The sequence below is a fragment of the Falco cherrug genome, chromosome 7 (genome assembly GCF_023634085.1).
Source record: "Falco cherrug isolate bFalChe1 chromosome 7, bFalChe1.pri, whole genome shotgun sequence".
In the NCBI taxonomy this organism is placed as follows: Eukaryota; Metazoa; Chordata; class Aves; order Falconiformes; family Falconidae; genus Falco; species Falco cherrug.
In genome coordinates, this window is record NC_073703.1 from 32,162,850 (window position 1) to 32,187,113 (window position 24,264).

At 41.4% G+C, this 24,264-nt stretch overlaps 1 protein-coding gene across 5 annotated transcripts in view; it reads right to left on the bottom strand.

Annotated features, from left to right (window-relative positions):
- Positions 1-11,319, bottom strand: part of PPM1A (protein phosphatase, Mg2+/Mn2+ dependent 1A) — a 35,215-nt gene extending 23,896 nt beyond the window's left edge. For 3 of the 5 annotated variants that reach the window (XM_055715419.1, XM_055715415.1, XM_055715414.1), the window contains exon 1: positions 10,931-11,319. The gene's annotated coding sequence lies outside the window, so the exon portion shown is untranslated. The remainder of the gene's footprint in view (positions 1-10,930) is intronic. The other 2 variants (XM_055715416.1, XM_055715417.1) reach the window with 1 other exon arrangement.
- Positions 11,320-24,264: the final 12,945 nt, after the last annotated feature.

A 24,264-nucleotide genomic window follows, 5' to 3' on the forward strand; every position in this document is an offset into this window, starting at 1 on the left:
AACAATGCATGTACATACTATAAGCGACAGACATATTTCATATTCCTATTAAAGCCAAAGTAAGAGAAAATGCACTTTAATCATGAAGTTTAGTGGCAAATTACACCACCCGCTGTTGTTTTTTAAGAGAAGGAAAACTCTTAACAGTACTACAGCAGCGGTGCCCTGTAAAAAGATCAGAGGAGCAACATTTCCTTCAGAAACAGTAGCTCTAAAACATCACCTGGTACTGCAACTGCCACAACAATTAGTCAAGCAAACTTCAATATTAACCTAAGATGATTCTTGGTTCACAATCTCCCTATTAGTGACTTCCATTAGTTTCTCCTAAAAGAGAAGAGCTTTCTGCAGTCTAAGTTCCTAGGTTTTGGCTCTGAAGAACAGAGAAGCTTCTGAACAAAACTAAAAGTGAAAATGGACCCCATAAAAACAAATATGCAGGGGACACATCCGTGCATCTGCAAGTGTATCTAAACTCTAACTCTGAAATGCTGATTTTGTGGAGGTCAAACTGAAGGACAATCTCTACAGCAAGTGCAGGAAAAATTCAAGTTGCAGTTTGCAGACAGAAAAGCAAGAATACTGTACAGGGTCTAGAAAAATCAACACAGGTAACATTATCTTAAAACACAAGAGTGCCAAAATTCAAAGGACTACAGCATCAGAAACAAAAGTGAAATACTGAATGGAGCTTGCCAAAGAGTCAGTAGCTAAACTCCTTGAAAACAGACACAAGTGGAGAACAGAGTGGCAAAGAAAAAGAGGGGTAATTAGTATACTGGACCATGGACAACCATGGACAACCACAGATACATCACTGGAATGCATGAAATTTCTTTGCCCCTTCATTTGTCTCTCAAATTATGCTATCCAGACAGGAGAACTATAACTCCTTCTGATACACAGGAAAGTAAGTTCTGCTATTTTCCTATTTGTTATTCATTTGCTTGAAGGTTCAAACGAAGGTAAGTCTTAAGTTGTTCACAAAAGACAGTTCATGTAACTTCATGCACCCCTGTAAAAACACAGTTTATTTTTCCAAGGAATCCAGACACTGATTTGACTGTCTTGTCCAAGAAAATCAACTACCCCCATCTGAAACTTGTACTTCAACAACATCTAATTTAATAATCCTTTTTAAACAATGTTCAAGTTGTAGTCCTTCTACTAGGATAAGCTGCTTATCTGAATCACACTGAAATCATAGGCACTTGTTCAAACTACAGTGACAAACATCCCCATACTCTTAATTTCCTGGAACAATTCTCCAAGTGACATCATGCCCTGTGTGTTGTAATGAGCACCATAAAGAAAGATTACAATCTTTACTTGAACTACAGGGCACAGACCAAGTCACCAAATTATACAGACTGCTCCTGAACAGAAAAAGGGCATTTGATCACTTCAACTCCAATCTGATCCGTAGTACTTTTCCTCCTGCCTTAAGCAGGCTGCTGGATGCAGTAACCAGTCAGCACGTAACTGTGCAAATGTGGAAACATTCTCAGAAGTTAAAGCCTGTTGAATGAAAAACTGACAGTACATACTGGATGCCCCAAATCAATTTATGTTAACAAACAACATGTCAGAGATCATCTGAAGGATCGGAAGAATGACTAAAATAAAACAGAACACGCAGATGAGGAGACATAATTACACCACAGTCATGGGCCGAATGAAGTCATGAAAAAGCTTCCTGCCAACGAAACTATTTAAAAACTATTGGAGGCTATACGACTGAGTTCTGGCACTCACAGTTCAACAACATCAACAAAGTCCTGAAAATTACAGTTGATGTTTCTGAATGTATATTTGCAGACACAGGAATACACTGCCAACTAGTAGACATGAATTGTCCATGAAAGAGAATTAAAAGTAGTAAAAGACAGAAACCGGGCTATTTCAATAAACATGGACTAACACACGATTTCCCCATCAGAGTACTTGCTTCCTGGAGATGCAACTAGTCTGCACTGCATTTCAGTACACAACTGCAAATAGAACATACGAAGAAACTACCATATGGGTAAAAAAAAAGTCTGTAATAACATTAAGAATTTTTTGCTTTAGGACAGACGTAGGAGCTATGGCACATGGTGGACAAAGGGAACAGGAAAAAACAGACAGCTGGAAACATTACTTTAAAGAAAGTAAAGAGAAATATCAAAGCTCTCAGAAACAGGCCTTCAGACTGGACACAAGTGAGACAGGGCACAAAACCCCCAAAGGTAAGCAAGTGTGTGAGACACTGTGTGCAAGGGAAAGTATGAATACTTTCAACCTTTCCCCACTTACAAGGGGGGAGGGAGGGTAATTAATATGCAACAGTGCTTACAATTACAACTTCTTACCACAGCAGAAAACATTAAATCACTGCACCTCTGATACACTCCTATGAACTCTGACCTCTTGATAGCTGGTCCACAGGCACTCCATTTCACTGAGCTAGGTTGTTTTGTTGTTTAAACCTTAACTTCTGCTTAAAACCACTAGGAGCAGACAACCTTTCCAAATGCCTCCCCGTACTAAGCAGCAAAACATTTTATCTCACTTGTTTTCCTATGTCAACTTATTTTTTACGTGTGTACATGGTAGAGTAGGTAGGATTTAGGAGAGAATTGCTAAAGCTTCCAGAAGTTTTCTGGAACACAAAGTAACCACTATAAGTTAACACTATCCCTCCAACAACACATTTCAGCTTTTTCTTAAAATGCCTTTTCCTCTTCCTACCTAACTTTCCTGCAGACAACTAAACCTGTTCCAAAGTTAAACTAGGAGCTTCTAGTCTCAATATGAATGTATGTTGGCTGAGGTCCAAACTCTCTCCAAAGGAGATGTATGTAATCTGATTTTTTTAAAAAGAAAGCCCTGGATGTTGAAAAAGATAATTAACCTCTAATAAATTATTCCTGCAGAAATTTGAAAGATGGTGATGTAGTTTCAAGATTTATGGAGTTGCTTTCATTTTATTATGGTCAGTTACTGCAGAAAATTAACTTCTTTCGAGAATCACTAGCACCACTACCAGAAACAGAAAAATCATTATATTGATTCTGAGAGGAGATACAACTTATATCCACAAGTACCACTTGCTCATCATGATCCTAACATGACTTGCACCCTCAGAACACAACTAAGGTAACAATTCTTGGTCTGGAAAGAGCTCTTTCTTCTTTCTAAATATTTATACTACAAATTAGAGGTGGGAAAGCATAAGAAAACCCCCACCAGGCAGCAGTATTAAAGTACAAGCAGCCCAATCACTATGGAAAACTGCGTAGACAACCAAAACTGTGTAAGGACTTCGAAAATCAATCAGGTAGCTCTCCATAAATTCATATACTGCTGTTTGAACAGTATGAGAATGAAAAAGCCAAGGTCCTTGCTTGAAACATTAATAAGCAGAAAACATGCCCATGCTGGTGTCTTGCTCAGCACCTTTCTGGTTATACTTAATTTTCCCAAAATTTCTTACTCAAAAGTGTTGGAAGATAAACAAAAGACACCCATTTTAGACACGGAGATTAGACAACTACTTTGTTAATAGCACACAAACTCCTGCAGACTCCAGCCAAAATTCAAAGCTCCTTTGGAATAAGCACTGTAAAAAGGAACTGGAAGATCCAAGGAAGCTGCAGTCTATGTAGACAGAAGTTGGGAGGAGGAAAGGCCTTGCTTCATCTTATATATCAATGAGAGAAAGATTCAAAATTTTTAAAAGAGCAAGGCAAACAAGTGAAAATAAGAATCCCTACCAAACTGCTCATGTCAGAAAGAGTACACAGTGCTATGCAGCTATTCCAACAGAACTACACACAGCAAGTTTCACCAGAGAGAAAATACAGGTGAAAAGGAAACAGAAAATGACAACAGAAGAATGGAGTTACAGTAAGTGCTAAGAACTGAATTACATCCCATCCCCCCCCCCCCCCCCAGTATTTGTACCACCAAGCGGGCTCTGCCACTGTCACCTACCATCACAACAGACTACTACCCCACTCCTAGGCATCATGGGCCTAACTGGCAATTCTTACTTGAGTATAAGCCTCTGAAAGCCCAAGAATCAAACAGATCTGAACACATCACATGCTTCAAGTAATAGCTAATATAACCCCATGTTCTTTACATTTACTTTTTTAAAAATCTCTTATTTACAGCTTGAAGCCTCAGCATCTTCGTTCACTGCCAGTGTTACCAATCAAACAATACCTGCCTTAAAAAAACCAAGTTGAGATTCATAGCGGAATGTTTTCTTTAGGGGAAGAACCATACTATTCCACTGCTACTTCTGCATCAGAAAGAAGAAAACCCACACAAAACCCAAAGAGCATTTGCTTTTTCATCAAGTCCAGCTAAAGATATTTAGAAAAATCAAGGCAGAATTGGAGTCCTAGCTCATCCTGCCACTACCCCCAAACCGGAAAGTGAAGTTACTGGGTAAAAAGCCTCTACACCAGAATGACTTATTAGAATGACCAGGACTGTTCAGGTTGCTCAAAAGCCACCGGAGTAAAGTCAAGCTACGGCCAATTTGTCTTTGTCAGTGTTTTAGGTGAAGTGTTACAATAAACTAGGAAAATGATGCTACATGGAAAAAGGTACCAGTGGGATTATTCACTGAGACTCCAAAAAACAAAAACAATAATTAAAAAAAAACAACAGAACACCAAGTGCATTAATTGAACCATTCCTGAAACATGGCAAAAAAATATAAAAACATTAAAAAATTACATGCACACTCACTCTCTCATCTGTCGTGATGAAGTTCAGGACACTGCCACTTTTTGGGGTTTCTTAACAGTTAACATAATTTAGCATTGTCACCTGTGGTAGCGTGGATGAAGTCTTGTAGAATCCCACCATCCTTCTGTCACGCTGTTTCACCAATAATCTCACAACAAACAACTTAGTGTGATGATTCCATTTTCTTTAGGTATCTAGGACTGTATTAACGTAAAATCTATCTCCTCTTTACTTCTGTCTCCAGTTGCTCACCAAAGTAACAGCTCTTCCTGAAACAATTATTTAAAGCTTTCAAACTTCAGATCCTCCTAACTTCAACAATGAGTATCAGCCACCTATTTCTGATTTGTCTTACAAGTAATTTATTAATCAGTATGGAAGAATAAAACTCAAGTGAAAATATGGTTTATACAGATAGTGCTTGGGAATAAAATAAACTATTCAGAGAACACGCAACTGGTATGCATGTGCCCAGTGATTAGAAGATGTTTGCATAAAGGGCCCAAAATTTCCTGTTTAGCCAAGTACTCAATATTATGAAATAATTCCAAGTAAGATACATAAGCCATTTCCCAGACCCTTCATTCTACATGAAAATATTTGTGGAGCTCTAATCTCAGCAACATAACCACTATTCTGGTGGACATAGGAAAAGTAGCATACAGGATACTTAAAACCTGATGACTACACATGGGAATGGGAATAAAATAGGAAATGCTGTGAAGTGTACAGCTGTAACCTGGCTTTGCCTGCAAGGAAATGACATCAAAACTATGCCAGAAGCACATTAAGACGTGGAAGTCAAAGCCTCAAGGCTTAGGAAAAGCTGGAGTTTGTTCATTTGTACACACACACAGAGCTTTTCTTTACAAAGCTATTTTGCCCTCACGTCCCCAGCATTCCTATCTCATTAAAAGAACAAGGACAGAGGATGACTGCTGCAATAAAGCAGATTTTTTTCCCCCCTCAAGACTACACAAAAATATAAAAAAAGAAACCAAGTGAAACCCCCTATTGTTTTATCCTTTTATGCAGACAATGACCTGCAGGACAGGCAGCTTTCCTCAGAGGGTCACACTGATTACCAAGTTCCCTTCTATCAATATCAGTGTAGAGCTGACATTTGCCTAGATGAACAAGGCAGTAAGGTGCTCTCCCGAGTCCAAACTTAAGTTCACCACAGCTCTAAATCTTCTGGTCACCAAATGTCACTGTCAAATTCACCTGCTCTTCAAAATATAAACAATGCCAGTGCCAGCATTTCCAAAGCTTTCAGGGCCTCATTCTGCAGCCTCCAAGTAGTTCTTCATGGAGAGCAGTAGTACTAGGTTTTTAAGAGGGACCTGTCCAAATATCTAGTATAATTGATTGGGGGAACCAGACAACTATTGACCGAAACTGCTTATTTCTTCATGAAATGTTACTACAATTTCATCCTAACCACTTACCTGCCCACATTTTCCTGCATTCTGCACCCCTTTCCAAATATCAGGTTTTACTTAACTTAGCAGACAGCTGGAGAACTCCTTAAACTCATCTCCAAACACAGAACTCAGGCTTTACACAGTTTACACAGTTCTCATGGCTATTGCATTTTAGGGCATTTCATAAGTAAAAAATGCGACGTAGTTTTATGCACAAATAGCTATGATATATGGTCAAGGAGAATACAGGCTACCATTCAAATTCCAGATCAAAATTAAAGTTGGCAGTTAAAATGATTGTACGCATAGATACAGAAAATCCTTCAAGTTACAGCTGAGACCCTGTTTCATCCTCTAGGTCACAATCCAGCAAGACATTTAAGTATGACAGCAACATCATTCATCTGAGCAGTCCCACATAATTCAGTTGCATGTGGCACATCTGGGTAAGCACATTTAAGTACTTTGCTTTATTTAAACTGCAGCTATCAGAACACAAGTCACGTTACACTTGAGTTTCTTGGGTTTGTAAACTATTATCGTAGAACACTTTAGAGACCTTTTTATCTACTAAAATAATCTTATCTGAATGGAGAACTAAGATGTTGGCAATTAAAAGGCTAATGTACTTTTTTCTATATGTGTAAACTGCTAGCATTTCTCTACATTTTAATACTGAAACCTGATCAGCCAGTTTTGGTTTTTTCCTCTGCATCACTTAGATGCTCTTTTGCTACTATACTGCTACGAAGTTTATACTCTAAACAGCAGAAATGTACTTCATTGGAACTATGTGTATAGTAAGGAAGTTTTTATTCTGTTGTTTTAGTCACATATAAACACCTTTTTAGAAAAGCTGTTAAAAAAATCTGAGCAACTGTTTCACATATTTATAAACACACTCTGTTTTTTAGACTTCAGTAGCAAGCTGAAATATCCATTAGTTAATTTTAACAGTACATGAAAACAAAAAATTTAAAATAAACACTCAGTAAAACAAACTCTTGTTCAGCTTAAAAACAAACAGAAATTTCAAAAAAAAAAACCAAAACAAAAAGACTTGACATACATCTGTAACTTAGTATGTGGTTTAACACAGAGCAGAGTTTAGCAGACAGAAATACTGAAAAGCAGACCATACAGCACTGGTTTAACACCAGTAACACTCAGCCAGGTGCTGCCTCTACTCAGGAACAAAAAATCAGTCTACTCACTCCCATAGTATCACACTTGCCTTCCTCTCCAGCCCAATTACAATCTCCTTGGTCCAAACATTCTTCCTAGTCTTAAGATTTAAATTACTTACTCTATCAATATAAAATCTTAATAAATCCTAAATTGTTCCTTCACAGACAGATAGCAACAGGAACAACATGAAGAAGCTACAAGCAGATAATGCTGTCTCCACTGTGATCTACACCACATCATGGCTCAAATAGACGAATCCTTCTTAAAGATCATTTTTATGCACTGGCTAATGGAATGTACATAAAATGCCATATAAACCACATTCTATGTAAATTCCCTCAATCTCCTAAACATCTTAAGAACACCAGCATTTTTTCAGGGATTACATAGCGTTTACACAGACTTTGTACTTTGCCATTCTTTCAAGGAAGAGCAATGGAGTTAAGAATGTTTAAATTTTACATGTTTATTTCTTTTCCTAGTATTTTTAACTGAAATTTGGGTCACGTGACTTAAACTACAGAGATCTGTAAGAGTTCAGCAACAAAGTAGTATCCAAAAAGAGCTTAATTTTCAAAAGAACAAATGACACTATGGGTTCCATCATTTAGAACAGTTACAGACGATACAACAATGTTTCAAAAAACCCATAAAAGTGAGGTATAATTTCTGAGAGAAGAGGAACAAAAATTACAAAGGGCCATGTGCAATAGTAAGAATAAATGTTGTCTGACTCAGGTGTAGCTATGATAACCCACTACTGTCTTGACTTCAAACACTGTTACTGTTCAAGTCTTTAAAATGAGCTGCAGGTTTGCAGACACAGAACAAATACAATTCATATTCATTCCAAAACGTGCTTATTTAACAGCACAACCTACATCATTCAATCACTTAATTGCAATGCAGTTCTGCTCAGCCAATTACATAAAACAGTATTTTTACATCAGAATAAACCTGAACATATAAAAATTAAGTCAATAGTAGTATCAGTATTTTAGGAGGAAATATGTTATTGTTAAATTACTTATATTCAGGTCGCCTTGTGAAAGCAGCTGCTTTGTATTCCCTACTTCCACTAAAAAGGAAAAGTGCAGTAAGATCTCTTATTGACAGCTGCATTCAAAAACATACCAGTTACATAAGTTTGCAAATTATACTGTGCCAGTTAAATATCTAAGCATTTTAAGAACTGTCGTTAAAATGCTATCTCAGCAAGAATGACTCAACTTCACTGCCTAAGCTGCACTTCAGATAAGCAACTAGCTTGATTTTATAGAAAAAACTTTTTTGTATTCTGCTTTAATCCAAATTGCACTAAGTGAGTTTGCTTGTTTAGACCTGCAAGCTTCACCAGTCATTTGGCATTTCCATCTCTCCTCCTCATTTCAACAAAAGTATCTTAAGCTTACCTATAGACAGTTAAGCAAATACTTGGGAAACAAGTAGTTTTCTACTGTACCTCAAGGGGAGAGATTTACCAGACAACCACCAGCCAAAGGACTACACCTACAAACCAGACCTAAGCCTTGCCTGTATACCAGAAAAACACGGCTATGCCAGAAAAGCGTGAGAGTACAGACCAGCTCTCTCCAGTACAAGCTACATTTATCAGAGGGTTTTATCAGATATCTATGTCTGTGAGGAAAACATTAATAACTGGCATGATGCATCAGCAAGTCTTTTACTCTCAGCCCAATCTCACAAACAAAAGATAGACCCAGAAAGGCCTGGAAGAGAAAACTTTAGGGGCAGCTATCCCTACCCCAGGGAAAAACGCTGGTACACCTATCAAAACTGCTTTCCTTCAATGCCTTTCCTGATTGCCACTTTGACTGGATAGGTCAACTGTAAAACTTCCTGACCCACATTCCCCCCCCACCCCCCGGCATCTCTGATGTTATTCACAGAAAAACTATGAACAGAAACAGAAAGGAAGCTATCAAGAGAAGAAATGTGGGTAGAACTTGCACAGTTCTTGGTCATTTGGCAAGTCACACAGGGTCCCGAGGAACAGCAGCCGTATTCCTTTAATTTCACTAGTGCTTCACAAATCCTGCTTCAGCCACCTAACCACTGATAATGTACATGTACAGGCTCAGCAAAGTGCTACCTACACAGGCTCATGTTTGGAAAGTTATTTCCTAGAATCACAGGAGTTAGAACTTCTACTTTACAGTTCTACTTACTCTGATGTTAAATGTCACAATCTAAGGAGAACGCATCACCTACCTTCAAACCTACTGCTCTCAGGATCTAAACACTGCCTTTTGTTTACAAATAAATAAATGAATCTTCTGTATGACACGCAGGACCTTAAACCTTAGGGTTACCACACAGGCCATCTTAATAACTAGGACTTTCTCTTTTCACAAAAGGTACAACTCAAAAAAAAAATTAGTTCCTCCCACATACTACCGTAAACTTAAACATTAGTTTTGCAACACCAAAACTTTGCCATACACATGGCAACACTGAAAAACTGAAGCTGTACTAATTAAATACAAATACATTAACGAACAGATGTCTACAAAATCAGTTCTTCTGAAACTAACTTGCTGACAGTCTTAAAACTGTATCCTATCCTATCTATTATAATGCAGCTAATGTAATAAAAAGGTTACACATATGCTCAGAAACTCTGGCATTTAACATGCAAGCCCAATTATCCAGTACATCACTGGACAACTTTTTAATACAGGAGAGTTGCTTTTAACACGCATGCTATGACAGATCTCAGATCATCAGCGTAACCTTTGCTCACGACATTGTTTTCAAAGGCAGCGAAATCTCTCTCAAACTTTAGGCGTTGGCAAGGGAAAACCGCCCGCTGCATAATAATGTCACTATTTGGGGAGTGCTTGATGCTCCGACCCTCGCTAGGGTGGGGTGCTTTATAAATAGATGCGGGTTTTTTTTCCCTAGTGCCGTGCCCCAAGCGTTTGGGTGGCGATGGGAGAGCAGGCTGTTTATAGCCATTATTAAATGAACTCTGGATCGGCCAAGAAAAGGAGGGGGGAGGGAGAAAAGGAAAGCTGCTGCTACCTGAGCCGGGCCCAAACCCCTCTGTACGTCGTCGTCCTCCTCCTCCCTTTCTTTCCCCATGCCCAGCCCCAAGGGGCTGCCCTACCACCCCCCACCCTTTTGCAAAGGCGCCTGCAATGCAGGGGCTGCGCAGCGGAGCTCCGCGGCCAGGCCACCTTCAGCCCGGGGGGGGGGGGGGGGGCGGGGGGGGGCTCCCGGCAGCAGCATCTCGAACAGGCCCGCACCCGCGCCGCCCCCCGCCCCATCTCCCTCCCTCTCGCCACCCCCGACCAGGTACCAGCTGCCGCCGCCAGGGATGGCGCCTGGCTCCTCACCCGGGCCGCAGGAGGCACGGCCCCCGCCACGGGCTCCCCGCTCCCGCAGGGCCGAGAGGCAGAGCAGCCCCCGCGCAGGCCGCCCCCGCTTGTTTACAGGCCCCGCGGCCCAAGCGGCGGCGGCCGCAGCTCGCCCAGCGCCCGGCGCAGCCCGGCCCCGCCGCTGCCCCCTCAGCCCGGGCCGCCGGAAGCCCCGCGCGGCGCGGCACCACTTACCCCCCGGCCGCGGCGGACGGCGCCGGCTGTGGCGGGCAGGGCCGCGCTCCCGAAGGTGCGTGGGGGCAGGGAGGCCGGGGGCAGGCGGGGACGTCCGCGGAGGGGCCGGCGGCGGGCGGGCGGGCCGGGGGAGAGGGGGAAGGACGGGGAGAAGGAGGAGGGGGGCACCCGGCTGGCGGCCTCGCCTCAGCTCATTCACAGGCGGCGGCTGCGGAGGGCGGCTCTCTGCCCAGGGGGAGCCCAGCGCTCATCTCGCCTCCGCTCCGCTCCTCGCTCGCCGCCGCCGGCCCCCCGCCCCGGCCCCCTCCCGCCCGCCCGAGCTCCGCGCCCACTCGCGGAGCGCCGCGGACCGCCGTCCGCCCCCCGCCTCTCCCGCGGACGGACACACAGACACACAGACACACACACACAAACGCGCGCGCGCGCACTGCGCCGCCGCCTCCGCCTCCTCTCTGCGCAGGCGCGCCTCGCGCGCCCGCCGCGCGCTCGTGCCTGCCGCCGTTCCCCTCCCCCCACCCGCCCCGCCGCGGCCACCGCGCGCGCGCCGCAGGGGACGGGGTGGGGGGTGGGGGCGGAGGCGGGAGTGGGTGCGCGCGCGCGCCCCGTCGCCCTTTTCCCTCCCCGCCGGGGCCGCCCCCGCCATTAAAAACCAAAACAGAACAGAAACGCAACAAAACGCCAAACGCGACAAACGCCGCTTTTCGGGGCAAAACCCCGCCCTATGCCGCGCGCGGGGTACCCGGATGTCGGGGCCGGCAAAGCCGCGGGGGGGCGGGGCGCCGTCACGGGTATGACATCACCCCCCGCCCCGCCCCCCCTGCTTCGCCGCGCTGCGCAGGCGCGAGGGAGCGGCACGAGCGCGGGCGGGCTGGGGCGGTGGGAGACGTCATGGGCGCCGCCTGTTTCTCTCAGGGGAGGGACCGGGGCGAGCGCTGGCGGCTCCGGCGGTGGGAGTCGGTGGGAGTCGGTGCCGGTGTCGTGGCGGCAGCTCACGCTCGCTGCTCGCCTGAGGCCGGGGGAGCGGGCAGTGAGGGCCAAGCTGCGGCCCCGGCGGGGCCGGCCGCAGTGGCGTGCCTGTCCCCCTGAGGGGGCGCGGGGAGCAGCGTCTTTCGCCGCTCGGCGGGGCCGCGCCGCCCCGCTGGTGTCCCGGCCCAAGGCCGCAGGGACACGCTGGGGGATCTCACCCTGCTGCAGCAGAGCCCCGCGGGCTTCGCCGCTGGCAGCACAACTGCTGGCCAAATCAGCAGCGGATTACCAGCCATGAATGCCTAATGGGTTTCATAATCCCATGATTTTCAGTAGCCCTTTGATGAAGCCTGGCCTGTTGACAAAAGGGACAGGAGCCCGTTCAGGGAGCGACGGGGAGCACATGTAGGGGATGGGCTTTTAGAGAAACCTGCTTCGCCTCAGGGAGGGTGACAACGTGGCGGGGGTGCTCGGGGAGGTTGCGCTGGGAGCGGGGTGGCTCAGGGACTCCTGTACGGCTAATTCCAGCCAAGTTAGAGTTAAATCACAGGGCTGGGGATTTTTGAGGTGGATTCAAGGAGTGCTTTTAACGGCAGGATTAGGAATGCATAGTAGTTTTGAGGCTGTGAAGAAGGAATTCAGTACAGAGGACAAGATACTGAAGAGGGCTTGGGAAAGGTGAAGCAGGTACTTGGGTAAAGGATCGGGAAGGTTGTCTACTTAGATAGTTCCTGTCTTCAGCAGCAATCAGAGTGAACACCCCTACGTTAAGGTTTACCGAAACAGTATTTGGAAAGACATCAAACTGCTGGTTATGTTGCCCTAGCCATTGCAGATAACAATCGGTGCAGCAGCATCTGGAGCGTGCCAGCAGCTGAGGGCAGTTAATGGAGGGCTCTTGCTCAGATAAGACCTACGGCAACAGCAAAGCCCTACCCAGAGATAGCTAGAAGAGCTGTAACACGTAACAAAACCTCATCGTTGTAAGGCTTTCCTGTAATAGATAAACTGACTGTTTCAGTGCGGTTACAACATCTCCAGTTTCCATTGCTGACTGTGGCTGAATGGTATGTTTGGACCCAATCGCACTGTATTCATCCTAATCGTGTTTGTTAGCATGATACAGAGCAGCAAAATTCCTTAGCAGAAAGAAACCTTGAAAATACGTTTCAGGGGAGCAGCATACATGTACCGTATTCCACAAGGAGGGGGACATTTTGGAAGGTTATGGGGTAATTCCCATCATCTTCATCAATACAATTTTGAATTTCTTCTTGGTATCTAAAGACAATTGGTTACAATTTTGATGCAGTTCAGATTTTTAAAACTGCATTTCTCCGTGCCCCCATCCCCCCCACACCTTAACAGTGTACAGACAAGGTAGAGGTTATGCAGAATTGTTTCCTGCAGGCATGTGCCATGCTTCCTTAACCTCTACAAACATAAATTTAATTCTTCATCCTCCTTTTCCGCTTCAGTAAGTCTCCCCTGACACTGAATTATATACAATTGTGAATTTCATTTAGATTCTGTTACCTACAGCTGTGGGTTTGTGTGTGGCGTTTTTTTGAATAAAAGTGAATGAAAACATGGCCCAGCTTTTCTTTTTTTTTTTTTTTTTTGTGATGCCCTACTTTTAAGCTGCAAGAATGTAATGACAGCAGAGAGTTTGCTGCTGTCATTTTCTATTTATATGTTTTTCTTGGGGAATTGGATGGAGTCAAATTACCACAGTATTTTCTTAAAGTGTAACTTTTATTTACTTTGCTAGTTTTGCCTGGCTTGTTGTACTGACAATGGTAATAAATATTTACAGGAAATCCAAACATCACATGTAATTAGGATAAAAAAATCTGTGTGTAATGTATGCCTTTACTATGTATATTTGTAGCTAGCTGCTGAGACTACATCTCCCAGCATACAGGTCTATTTTCTCTTTAGCTGTAGATCAAGATGGGATACAGATAATTGGAACCTGTAGTCACTAGAGCCATTAGCACCTAGAAGCCAGTAACAAGAACCACTGTGAAACTATTTCAACACTGCATCATAAACCATAACTGAATTATGGAGAATATTCATATTTCACTGTTTGGAACCAGAAATTTCTATTAGTATAATAAGGCATATTCAAAGTGACATGCTGTTCCACAGTGTATTTTTAAATAATACTAGTTTTAGAGAATTATTTCTGCTTCCTGTTACAGCTTTAAAAAAGTCTTTAGATGGATGGTATTTGCCAAGAGCATTTCCAAAAAAAATCTATGTATCTAAATAAATAGATATTTTCCACCTATGCACACTTGGTTATTACAGGCAGAAGGGTGATTTTTTTTTCAGTTAAAACTGTCAATTTAGAAAATTCCACACTTTGCCCAATGAAGCTGTTCCCAATGACATTATTTCCTATAAAAAGAGAATAGGGGACTGCAGTTGTCACAGGATCACATGGCAATTTAACTGCATTTTGGAATCTATTTCCATCATAATGGCCATATTCTGTAGGAGTCTGCTGTAATTGCTGTGTGTAATATTGCTTCTTTTAACTCATTCAGTTTTAATACCAGTTGGTTAAACTTCTGTTAGAAGGTATATCATGAGGTGTTGGAATTTTGTCTGTATGCTCCTTAAACAGGAGACATTTAATACAAATATTAGCTGTTATGTTGCCGGATTTAGATTTCTTGATCCCTAAATAAAAAAGCTGTACTTCTTCCAAGTGTCTCACCTGTAGTTTATTCAAAAGGTCAGAAAAAATGGAGCCTTTTGGTTTCAGCTTCCCTTACTTATCATCCCTGTTTCTCCTCTCTTATATTGTGTGCCTTGAATGTAGGCAGGGAATAATGTATTTGAAGTTACTCTGCAGCCTAGAAAGCTGGTAGACTGTGGTTTTGATTGTTTGGAATAGGGTTTGTATCACCAAATAATACTCATTAAATATTAGATGTATAATCAAGGTGTTGTCCAGGCTGTCTTGCTTCAGTGGAGGGAGACAGGCACCTTCAGATAATCATTACTCCCATGCTTGCACTGCTGTCTAAAGCAGGTTGGGTGAGTTGCCTACTGAAGGTGACTTTTTCTCTCCTATAGTTTCCGTGACTACAGAAGAAGCTCAGATGATCACCTAAACTGGACCCCTAATTTTCAGATGGCTAAAATGGATCACCTGTGGTACTTAGAAGTTACCTAATAGAAACTGTCATATTAATGAAATGTGTAGCTTGTAATAGTGTGATCATGAACTTGCCAGAACTTTATACTTGGCTTGTGAAGTACTGATGCCCTGCCTCATCTCTTCTCCAGTGGGCTGTACCTGTTTTTGGGATCTAAAAGCCAGCTGGATGACTATGCTTCAGGCTTTATGTCTTCTTGGTACTGTTGCTGCAACGCCCTGCTGTGATGACATGTGTAGGTATCTGCTAAGGCAGCTGTGCCATTGGGAACTTCATAAAATGCCAGTACTGTAGCTATGATTAATAATCACATGATGTTTAATCATCAAAAGCGCACACCTAGGGTGTATCCTGTATCCAAAGTGAATTTATCTGAAAGATGTCACAAACACTTTGGTCTTTTGAAGAACATCCTGTGTGAATATCCCGCGTTCTTGAAATGCAGGAGTTCTGATAAAAGTCACTTTCTGCTAGAGTCTTGAAAAGTGCTACACGAACTGCCACACAGGCTCCTCTGAGATGAGATTTATGCTTTCCTGACAGCTTTTCAATACAACATTCAGATAGTTGGGACATTTGTTAAAAAACAATTCTAGTAATTTTCAGTTGACAAAATTAGGTGCAAAATCATTAGGGCATCACAATGTGGTTTTCTTATTCTAGCTATAAGAGAAAGCAAGCAGTGCTTGGTTATGAGGGGGGGGGGTTCCAGTGAGAATTTGCTGATGGAAGTAACTTGCAATTCTGGAAAATCAGCAAAAGCAAAGTACAGTAAAGACCAAAATATAAATAGAGAGAAAATCCTTTTATGCTGAAAATTAATATAAAGCTTTATTTTAGAATATTGTTATTATTTTTGTCCCTCCATTTTTCTCCTACTTTTATGTATGGGAGATATGGGAAGAGCATGACACTTCCCAATGTCTTGAAAAGACCAAAATAAGATGACAAAAATTCAGGCAGCTCAGGAAGCTAACTGCAGTTTGTCAAGGTTTTCAGAGCTCATTTGCAAATCACCTACATTTCGCAATTCCTTCTACCTGTAGCAAGACGTCACTAAAGACCTGGTGGCCAGGAAAATTTGCTTTTCATGTGAAATGGGGAAATTAAGAGCATCAATATAGTCTACGAGCATTTTAAAGAAAATTAAAAATGAGGGGTGAAAAAGAGAACCAGTTAAATACTGATTTTATTCCCCTCCCTTTAGAATCTCAGCTGCCTCAGTAACTGAAATGGAGAAGTCTTGATAGAAAGCCTGTGTGCACTGAACTTGTTATATAAAAAGGGACAAGACAGACCTAGAATAATAGAACTGTTTAGGTTGGAAGAGACCTTTAAAATCATCGAGTCCAACTGTGAACCCAGCACTGCCAAGCCCACCCCTAAACCATGTCCCTAAGTGCCACATCTACATGTCTTTTCTGTACCTCCAGGGAGGTGTTTAATGTCTGAGGAAGTGCTGGCATGGCGTGCCAGGGTATGCCAGTTCATCTTGGCCCCTGTGCTATCTACCCAATTTGTGATGGTACAACGGAAACGGTCTCTTTGGGACCATCTGCATTACTCCTCAACGCAGAAACCATGAATCAGCTTAAAGCAACATTAGTAGAAAACATCAGTTGATTTGCAGTATTCTACGGGCTGGGTTGAATTCACACCTGACTGGACTCCAGCACAGCTACCTTCCATGGTCCTTTCCAACCTGAGGGGAGTACACTTCATTGAATCTTCATCTGTCAGTGGTGAATGTTTACAACATCTTTGTGTTCCATTGCTGAAAGTTTAATTTTCTTGACAAGATCATCTTTTGCTATAAGACAAGCCGTGAAGTAGATAACAACCAGAATATTTTATCAGCTAGGCTTTAGCTTATTCTGTTCATTAGATGGTTTTTCTGTTTTAAAAATGTGAGGGTATATGTAAGTTGCTGGTTTCATTTGCTATTAGTAGTCCGTGCATGAAAGCCTGTACCCTGAAAGTCAGTGACAAAGCTTCCATTGACCTCAGCGTGGCAGGATCAAACCCTTAGTCATTAGCATGTTGTAAAAATGGCTGTTATCCCAGCCAGTTTTAATGGGCCTGCCTACAATTGTCAGTTGTTTAACCTAAAAATTAGCTTAGCAATCACAGCGAAAATTACATGTCAGACTGTTGATGCATAAGAATACTTCATACTGAGTCATCATGAGTCTTATGATGCTCTTAAAGTTTTATAATTATTAACATTCAAGCTAAAGACTGAAATTCAATAAAGACTGGAATTTCCAGATGTGAAGGAGATAAGTCCTGATGAGAGGATAAGATTTATATTCTGTAAAACTATTTTTTTTTTAATTACTGGTCGTTTTCTTCTTTAAATAGTTGGATCTAGTCATGTTCTTTGTACAACCAAACACAACTTACTTTTTGCTACATTCATTCATATAAATATGTTGAATCAGTTGTCTCTTTTAACAAGCCTGTTATCTGGACAGAGCTGAGGGGATAATTTTTTTGTGTCAATTAAACAGTTAAACTAAACTAAAATCAGCATGTCAGAATCAAATAGTCAAGGTGTGGAGATATTTTAAATGTAAACATTGCTCAGTATTTTGCATAATAGGTTTTCCACAGTACCAGGGGTTCTGGAGAGTCCAGGATCTAAAGGATAACCTTATTCTGGTTTTGCCACTTCGCCTTTTTTAGTTGACAACATAAGTGAAGTTTAGTTGCATTACATAGGTGCTGGTGTGGTATGGCTGTTAAGAAGTAAAGACATTGTTTCATGTTTTCTGGCATAAGGGACATAATAAAAATGGGTATGAGATCAAAAGCTATATGTGATGGATTTCTTAGGAAAGCAAACCAAGTAGTAATTTGGATTTTACCATTTTTATGACAACCCTCGCCCCCCACCCCTCAACAGTGTTATGTTACTTTGGGAATGGTGCAGAACAAAATACTAGCAAAGCGATAAAGGCCGTTACGAAAACAATCTGTGTAGCAAGAACTTGTGCAACTCATTCTCAGAGTTTCAGGAGGAGGAACCTATGAGGAAAGGAAAATCTCATATTGCAGATCACATTAGCTTAAGTTCTTCTGTGGAACATTTTAGTGCAAGTAATGTGGTGCAGCTTCATGTTAGAGTATTACTCAAAATGTGGATGCTACTTGGAGATAGTTCAGGTCTCCACCCTAAACAGAAAAGTATCCTTCCTTCTCAGGAAATTTCAATTAATCCAATGGATTAGGAGTACAACTACTTCTTGAGAGATTTGGGAATGTGATTTCTTTCAAGGATTTGAAATAAGTTTGTTTTCTTGCTTGTTTTCATTCATTGTAGTATATCACTCGTATTTATCAAGGCAATTCTGTTTCCATATATTTGTGTGTAGAGGCATACATTATATTTTTACAAGCACACTTCTTTTTTTTCATTTTTTAACTTTTATAGGAATAATCAGAATAATTGGCTAGTACTTGACATTTATTGTGCTGTATTCTGATTACTCCCTTGTGTTGTTTTACTCTGTTTTATGTTCAAAATACATACTCTAATCCCTGGACTATATTATTTTAAATATTTTTATTATATTATAAGGAAAAAAGCTTGTCTTACAAAGATGAGACAAACAATGAGGTGAAAAAGGGAAAGCACTGGTGATGTTAATTCACAGCAGCCTGCTGAAAATGGGATTGGAATCATTAGCTCACTCTACAGAGGTCACAAGATTGCCATTCTATGACATAAATTTCAATTAATATAGACAGTGTCTCAACATGAAAGTAGCAGTTGACCTGAGCTGAACCCAAGTTAGATGAAAGGCTCATTACCAGTTAGCAAATAGGAATCTTCCTGCAAGTGCAAACTGAAAAGCAAAATTACATACCTTCAGGACACTGAGCAAACACTTAATTCTGCTGCGAACTCTCTAGGTAGAATTTGTGAATACTCAAAGATAGCAGTTGTGGAATGCTTCGTTCTCATCTTGCTGCGAGAGCAACCTACTGAGAAACCGCAGTAAACCCCAACACCATTCTGATGCTATTTCTAGTGTTGTCTACACAAATAAATTGTAGGATCTTTGCTGAACATGAATGCTAAAAGCACTGAAATTGATCCAATGCTTTTCAAGTTAAACTCAAGTTTCTCAGTGACTTCAGCAATTCTGGATTGGGTTTAAATGTATTTCCTCGGGGAAGCATCAGTACTGTCAAAATTACTTTCATCTGTTTAAGATGGATTAATGATACAGTAGTCACTTATCATGAAATCATAGAATAATTTTGGTTGGAAGGGACTTATGGAAGTCATCTAGTTCAACCCCCGGCTCAAAGCAGGTCCAGTGAGATGGAGTTGCTTAGGTCTTTGTCCAGCTAAGTTTTGACATCTTTGAGAATGGAAATTCCACCTCTCTGGGCACCTGTTCCTGTGTTTCCAGTCAGAATTTCCCACGTTGCAATTTGTGTCCGTTGTCTCTTGTGTTATCACCGTGTGCCTCTGAAAAGGGTCTGCAGTTGAAGGCAGTGATATCTTCCCTTAGCCCTCTCTTCTTACAGCTGAGCAAAGATGGTTCTCTAAGTCTCTCTTCATCTTGGTGGCCCTCTGCTGCACTTTGTCCAGTATGTTGAAGAATTCACTTATGCAGGAAAGGTAACGGGAGGCTGCTTACATAGCTTTGATTTAAATACTTGTGGCTAGTATCTTGCCTGTTGCTATAACATATAAGGTGCTTTTAAACATAATTAAAAAACTCAGCTATGCAAAATAAAACATTACTATCTTTTGCAACTCTTCTGAAGCTCTCTGGGTAGATATCTGTGCTACCATATACAGCCGGCTGATGGATCCTCAAAGCACCTGGTTGCTTACACTGAGGCTTAATGCCAAGTAAAAGTAAAAGTTGACTTGAGAAAGTGGAATAGGTGAAATGCTCATCAGATCGTGTACATCTTGGATTTGTGTTCCCGTAGATTTAAAATAAAACTTCTTGCAGCATACCATCCCATACACCTCAGAAGATGAACAAGGCCACCTTCCTGACAGACCCACATCTGCCTGATCCTGGGCAGCAGGAAACTTTTTTAGGTGTTGATAGTAGTTAGAGCAGACTTAGAGCTACTTTGTCTTGGGTGAGGTTACCAGAAAGGGCCTACTGGCGTTCCAGGTGCACCAAGCTTCCCCTCTCCCAACACCGGCATGCCTTCTCCTTCAACTGGTTAAGAAAGCGCTGTGCTGTAATCCACTTCTCTGACACCCAGGGATTTCCCCAGATGAATAATTAAATCAGCTCCCTGTTTTATTGTGCGGCTGGAATGGAAGCTAGTATTTAGCCACTGTATCTCCTTACTTCTTTACCTCATTATCTAAGCAGGACTACTGCCTGTGACTTTTGTTAACTGAGATACATAGAAAAAAAACATCCCCAATAGTGTATGCTTCTAGAGCTCCTTACATAGTATCTTCATTAAAATGACAATCACAGGGTTCTGCTAAGAGCCAGGTCAGACTGTCGTCAGCTTTTTAGGCCACGTTCACTTTTGGACTTTTTGCCTGAGAAATTCCACAGGTTCACATGCTTCATTATGCAATTATATTCTTGAATTCATTTAAAAACTCCCTCCACGGTCAGTTTACAGCTCCAAAGCTGATCTTCCTCGTAATTTCTGTTCTGATAGTAAAAGATTTAGAAACAGAAATCTGGATTTTTCTCTTAAAAATGTTGGTTGTTAATGAAAATTCTCTGATATTTTGTGTTTTGCTTTGGGAAGACCAGCAGAGGGTGCCTGAGCTAGAGAGCAAAACCAGATATGTGCTGGATTCGTTAATAATATGAGTTTAAAAAAAGAAATAAACTTTAATGTAGTACTCTATTAAAATCAAAGAGGAATACATTAATGAAAATGAAGGGAAACTCACTCTCTCAGGAAAACTGCACAATTAAGAGGCTGTCAAAAAAGTAGTACTAATAACCAAGGAAAAAAAAATAATGTGGGGATTAGGAAAGGCATTTTAGTTATCTGATTCTGTCGTTGGCTAAGAGCTACTAAAGGACTGGTTCCCTGAATTAACTTTTATTGGGTTTTGGGAGAGATTCCCTCCGTAAGCTACTCCATAAGCTACCTCTGTGTAAGGAGACAGGAGGGGAAAATCCTTCACTGCAGGATTCAGAGCAGGTTCCTAATTTATGCTCCCTGGCCACCCCCATGATTTTGCTTCTGCTGACTATAGTGGGTGCTGAGGGAGACAAAGTTCTGCAGAATTCAGCCTTTTCTTTTCCTCTTCCTGTCTCTCACTTAACATTAAATGTTGCAAGAGAGAAAGTTTTTGCTAGTTCCCTGCATGAGTAGTCTTTTCAGTACTAGTACAACGAGGGAGCCCACACGGAAAGAAACCTTTCTAGATTAATCACAACAGATTTAAATTGAATAAACATTGCTTTATGTGTCTATATATGTATTTGGAAAACTCCACATGTGGAAAGGGGGCACAGATCTTTCCTTTGACTTTGGTGATCTTGAAACCCAGCCCAAGATGACAGATGCAGAACAGGCATCTAAGAATCAGATGGACAGACATATCAGTGCTCTTGTCTGCCTTTTCTTTCACCATCAGAAGAGGTTTGTTCTATATTGAGAAAGTGAGAAAGCTTTTTCAAAAAAGAAAATCATTAAATACTTGCTTTCCCTCACCTATCCAGATATAATGTATGGCATGGTATGTTCAGATATGTTCTAGCCTTACTTATCTATAGCTATTCCTCTGAGGAAAAGTCCTTCATCTATCTGCATCCTGACTTCTTCTGATATTTCTTTTGAATAATGAAGAATTATGTAGAAGTAATGTCACACAAACAAAATGGCATTATCATCAAATGGAGTTTTGTTCAATTCACCTGAACATGTGCTATACTTCTGTTATTTATATAAACACAGGTGATTTAGTCATACTCTTCAATGTAAACTAAAGAAAGTATGTTACGAAAAGGAAATGGATGATACAACTCAAGGACTCAGGGTGCCATCACTGTCCCACCATAGTAAACAAATCTTATCTTCATATAAATGGCCCACCTTCTGCAGGAAAGGTTGGAGTTTTTCTGGATTTCTTTTTATTATTTTTCTGAATAAAAGTGCTTCTAATATCAATAAACAGGAAGAGAAGGCAAAGTAGTGTGGTCTAGAGGAATGAGCAGAATTCAATCAGGCAGTCCGGTAAAATTCACCCTTATGTGAAGGACACATCTGGAACACTTAAGTCATATTCAAATATCCAGTTAGGTCAGCAAGGGAGATGATGTGTAGGAGCTCTTTGTCTGCAGGCAAATGTTGTCCTTTAAAAAGCATGCCCCTTTTAAACAGATACAGTTAATGCAAGTGTCAGTAAGAGCTCACCCGGCACTTCAGAAACAAAAGGCAAAGCCAAACAGTTTATAATCTAATTGAAAAGTCATAGATGTGAAATTTGGAGGAAGGGCAAAGCCAAGTGTAGCTGGGAGCACGGCAGAGCTTTACAGCTTCAAACGGCATCACACTGGGTAAAGGGTAGAAAATGCCTCTTGCTTCTTATATTGAGGAAATCCTTCCCAGGGGATACCACAGAAAGTCACTATCAAAGCAGTAGTCATCTGCTTCTGTGTCTGAAGATGCTTCCTATGTTCATCTGGCTGGCTGAATAAGGATTGTCTTGCCACTGTGTATTTTTGTATTACTCTTTTGTATTTTTCTGTGATATTCTGCTGTTATCAGATGATTAGATATATATTTTATTTATTTATTTTTCTGAGGGAGAAAACAGATATAGGGAGGGGAGAGGAGGAAAGAATTACTTACAGTTACACCACTTCGACTTAGGGTTTGCTTAACTAAGCAGTTGGAAAGGCTTGTGTCTCTCTTTGCTATGTATTTGCTAGTAAGTAAAACAATCTGTTGACTTGCTAGTCCTGAGACCAGCTGGCCTGGCCTGGCTTATGTCTATAGCTGATGCCCCTCAGACATACCCCACATTCCTTGGGACAGTGTTTGTGGGCAAAGCCATACCATGAACCATGACACCAGTTTTAATGTATGGATGCCCAGGTGACAGTGTATGACTCCACACCTTGGTCTTGTCTGACTTATTAGTTTAGATGTGGCTTACTGGCAAAAAAGTGATTTGTCTGGTTTACCTTCTATTGCTTGGGAACAAGTTGTACTAAACTGTAATGCCATGGCCAGGAAGGCAGTACCAACAGTTTTAGTAACTGTTTTAATAATGGATAGAAGACACAGTAGTTCAACTTGCCCTAATTAGAACTAGACTTCAAGTTTTAAATTGATGGGAGCTCACACACAAAACCGTAACTAAATGGACTGAAATTAAATGGATGCAAGGCATAAGTACAATTAAGGAAACATTTGAAGGAAGAAAAGATGGAAGTTATTTCCTTCAAGTCTTTCTTTAAGTGGCCTGAGTAAGGAGGCAGTCAGAAGGGGCTATGTGTGAAAAAACATGAAGATAGAATGACATACTAAAAGCTGAAATGAGAGGAGATTAGGGTAGCTAGGAATGCAGAGGCTTAAGTGCACAAAAACTCAGACTTGAACTCAAGAAGGTGATTCTGATGCAGAAAGCATGCAGCTTGTGCTTTTTGTAAGCAATTGGAAGAGTTTCACTGACATAGCAACAGCAGAACTGTACCTCAAATCAGCATCGGATCAAAATGATTCCCACATTTAAAAGGCTCAAATGGATGCCCCTTGCCTCAGATAAATTTGAAAAATTTTCAGTGAATGTTATTACAAAAGGACAACATTTTCTTGTATAATAATTTGTGGTTAAACCAGATATAAAATAAAAACTATAGAAAGAAGGTATGTATCCACTGTCTGATCATACAGATTTATGTAAAAAAAAGTATATTTGGCACTCCATTACATTTATGTAGGACTGTCTTTGCCTGGATGTGTGTGTGTCTCCTCTTCTAGCAGCACTAAACCATACAGCATGGGCAACATGCTGAAGCAGATAGCATGGAGTCACGGCCTTACTTCACTTGCACTCATTTTATGACGGATTCTCCCTAAAATTTTGTTTTCCTAAACAAAGCAAAGAGCTTTTCTCCTTAGAAGCCGTTCTGTTTTGCTTGCAGTGGAAAAGGAAATACAGGAACTATAGTGCTGCTCTACTTACTGGTATTCATTTTAATGTTATTGTACCTGCATAAATAATTCAGT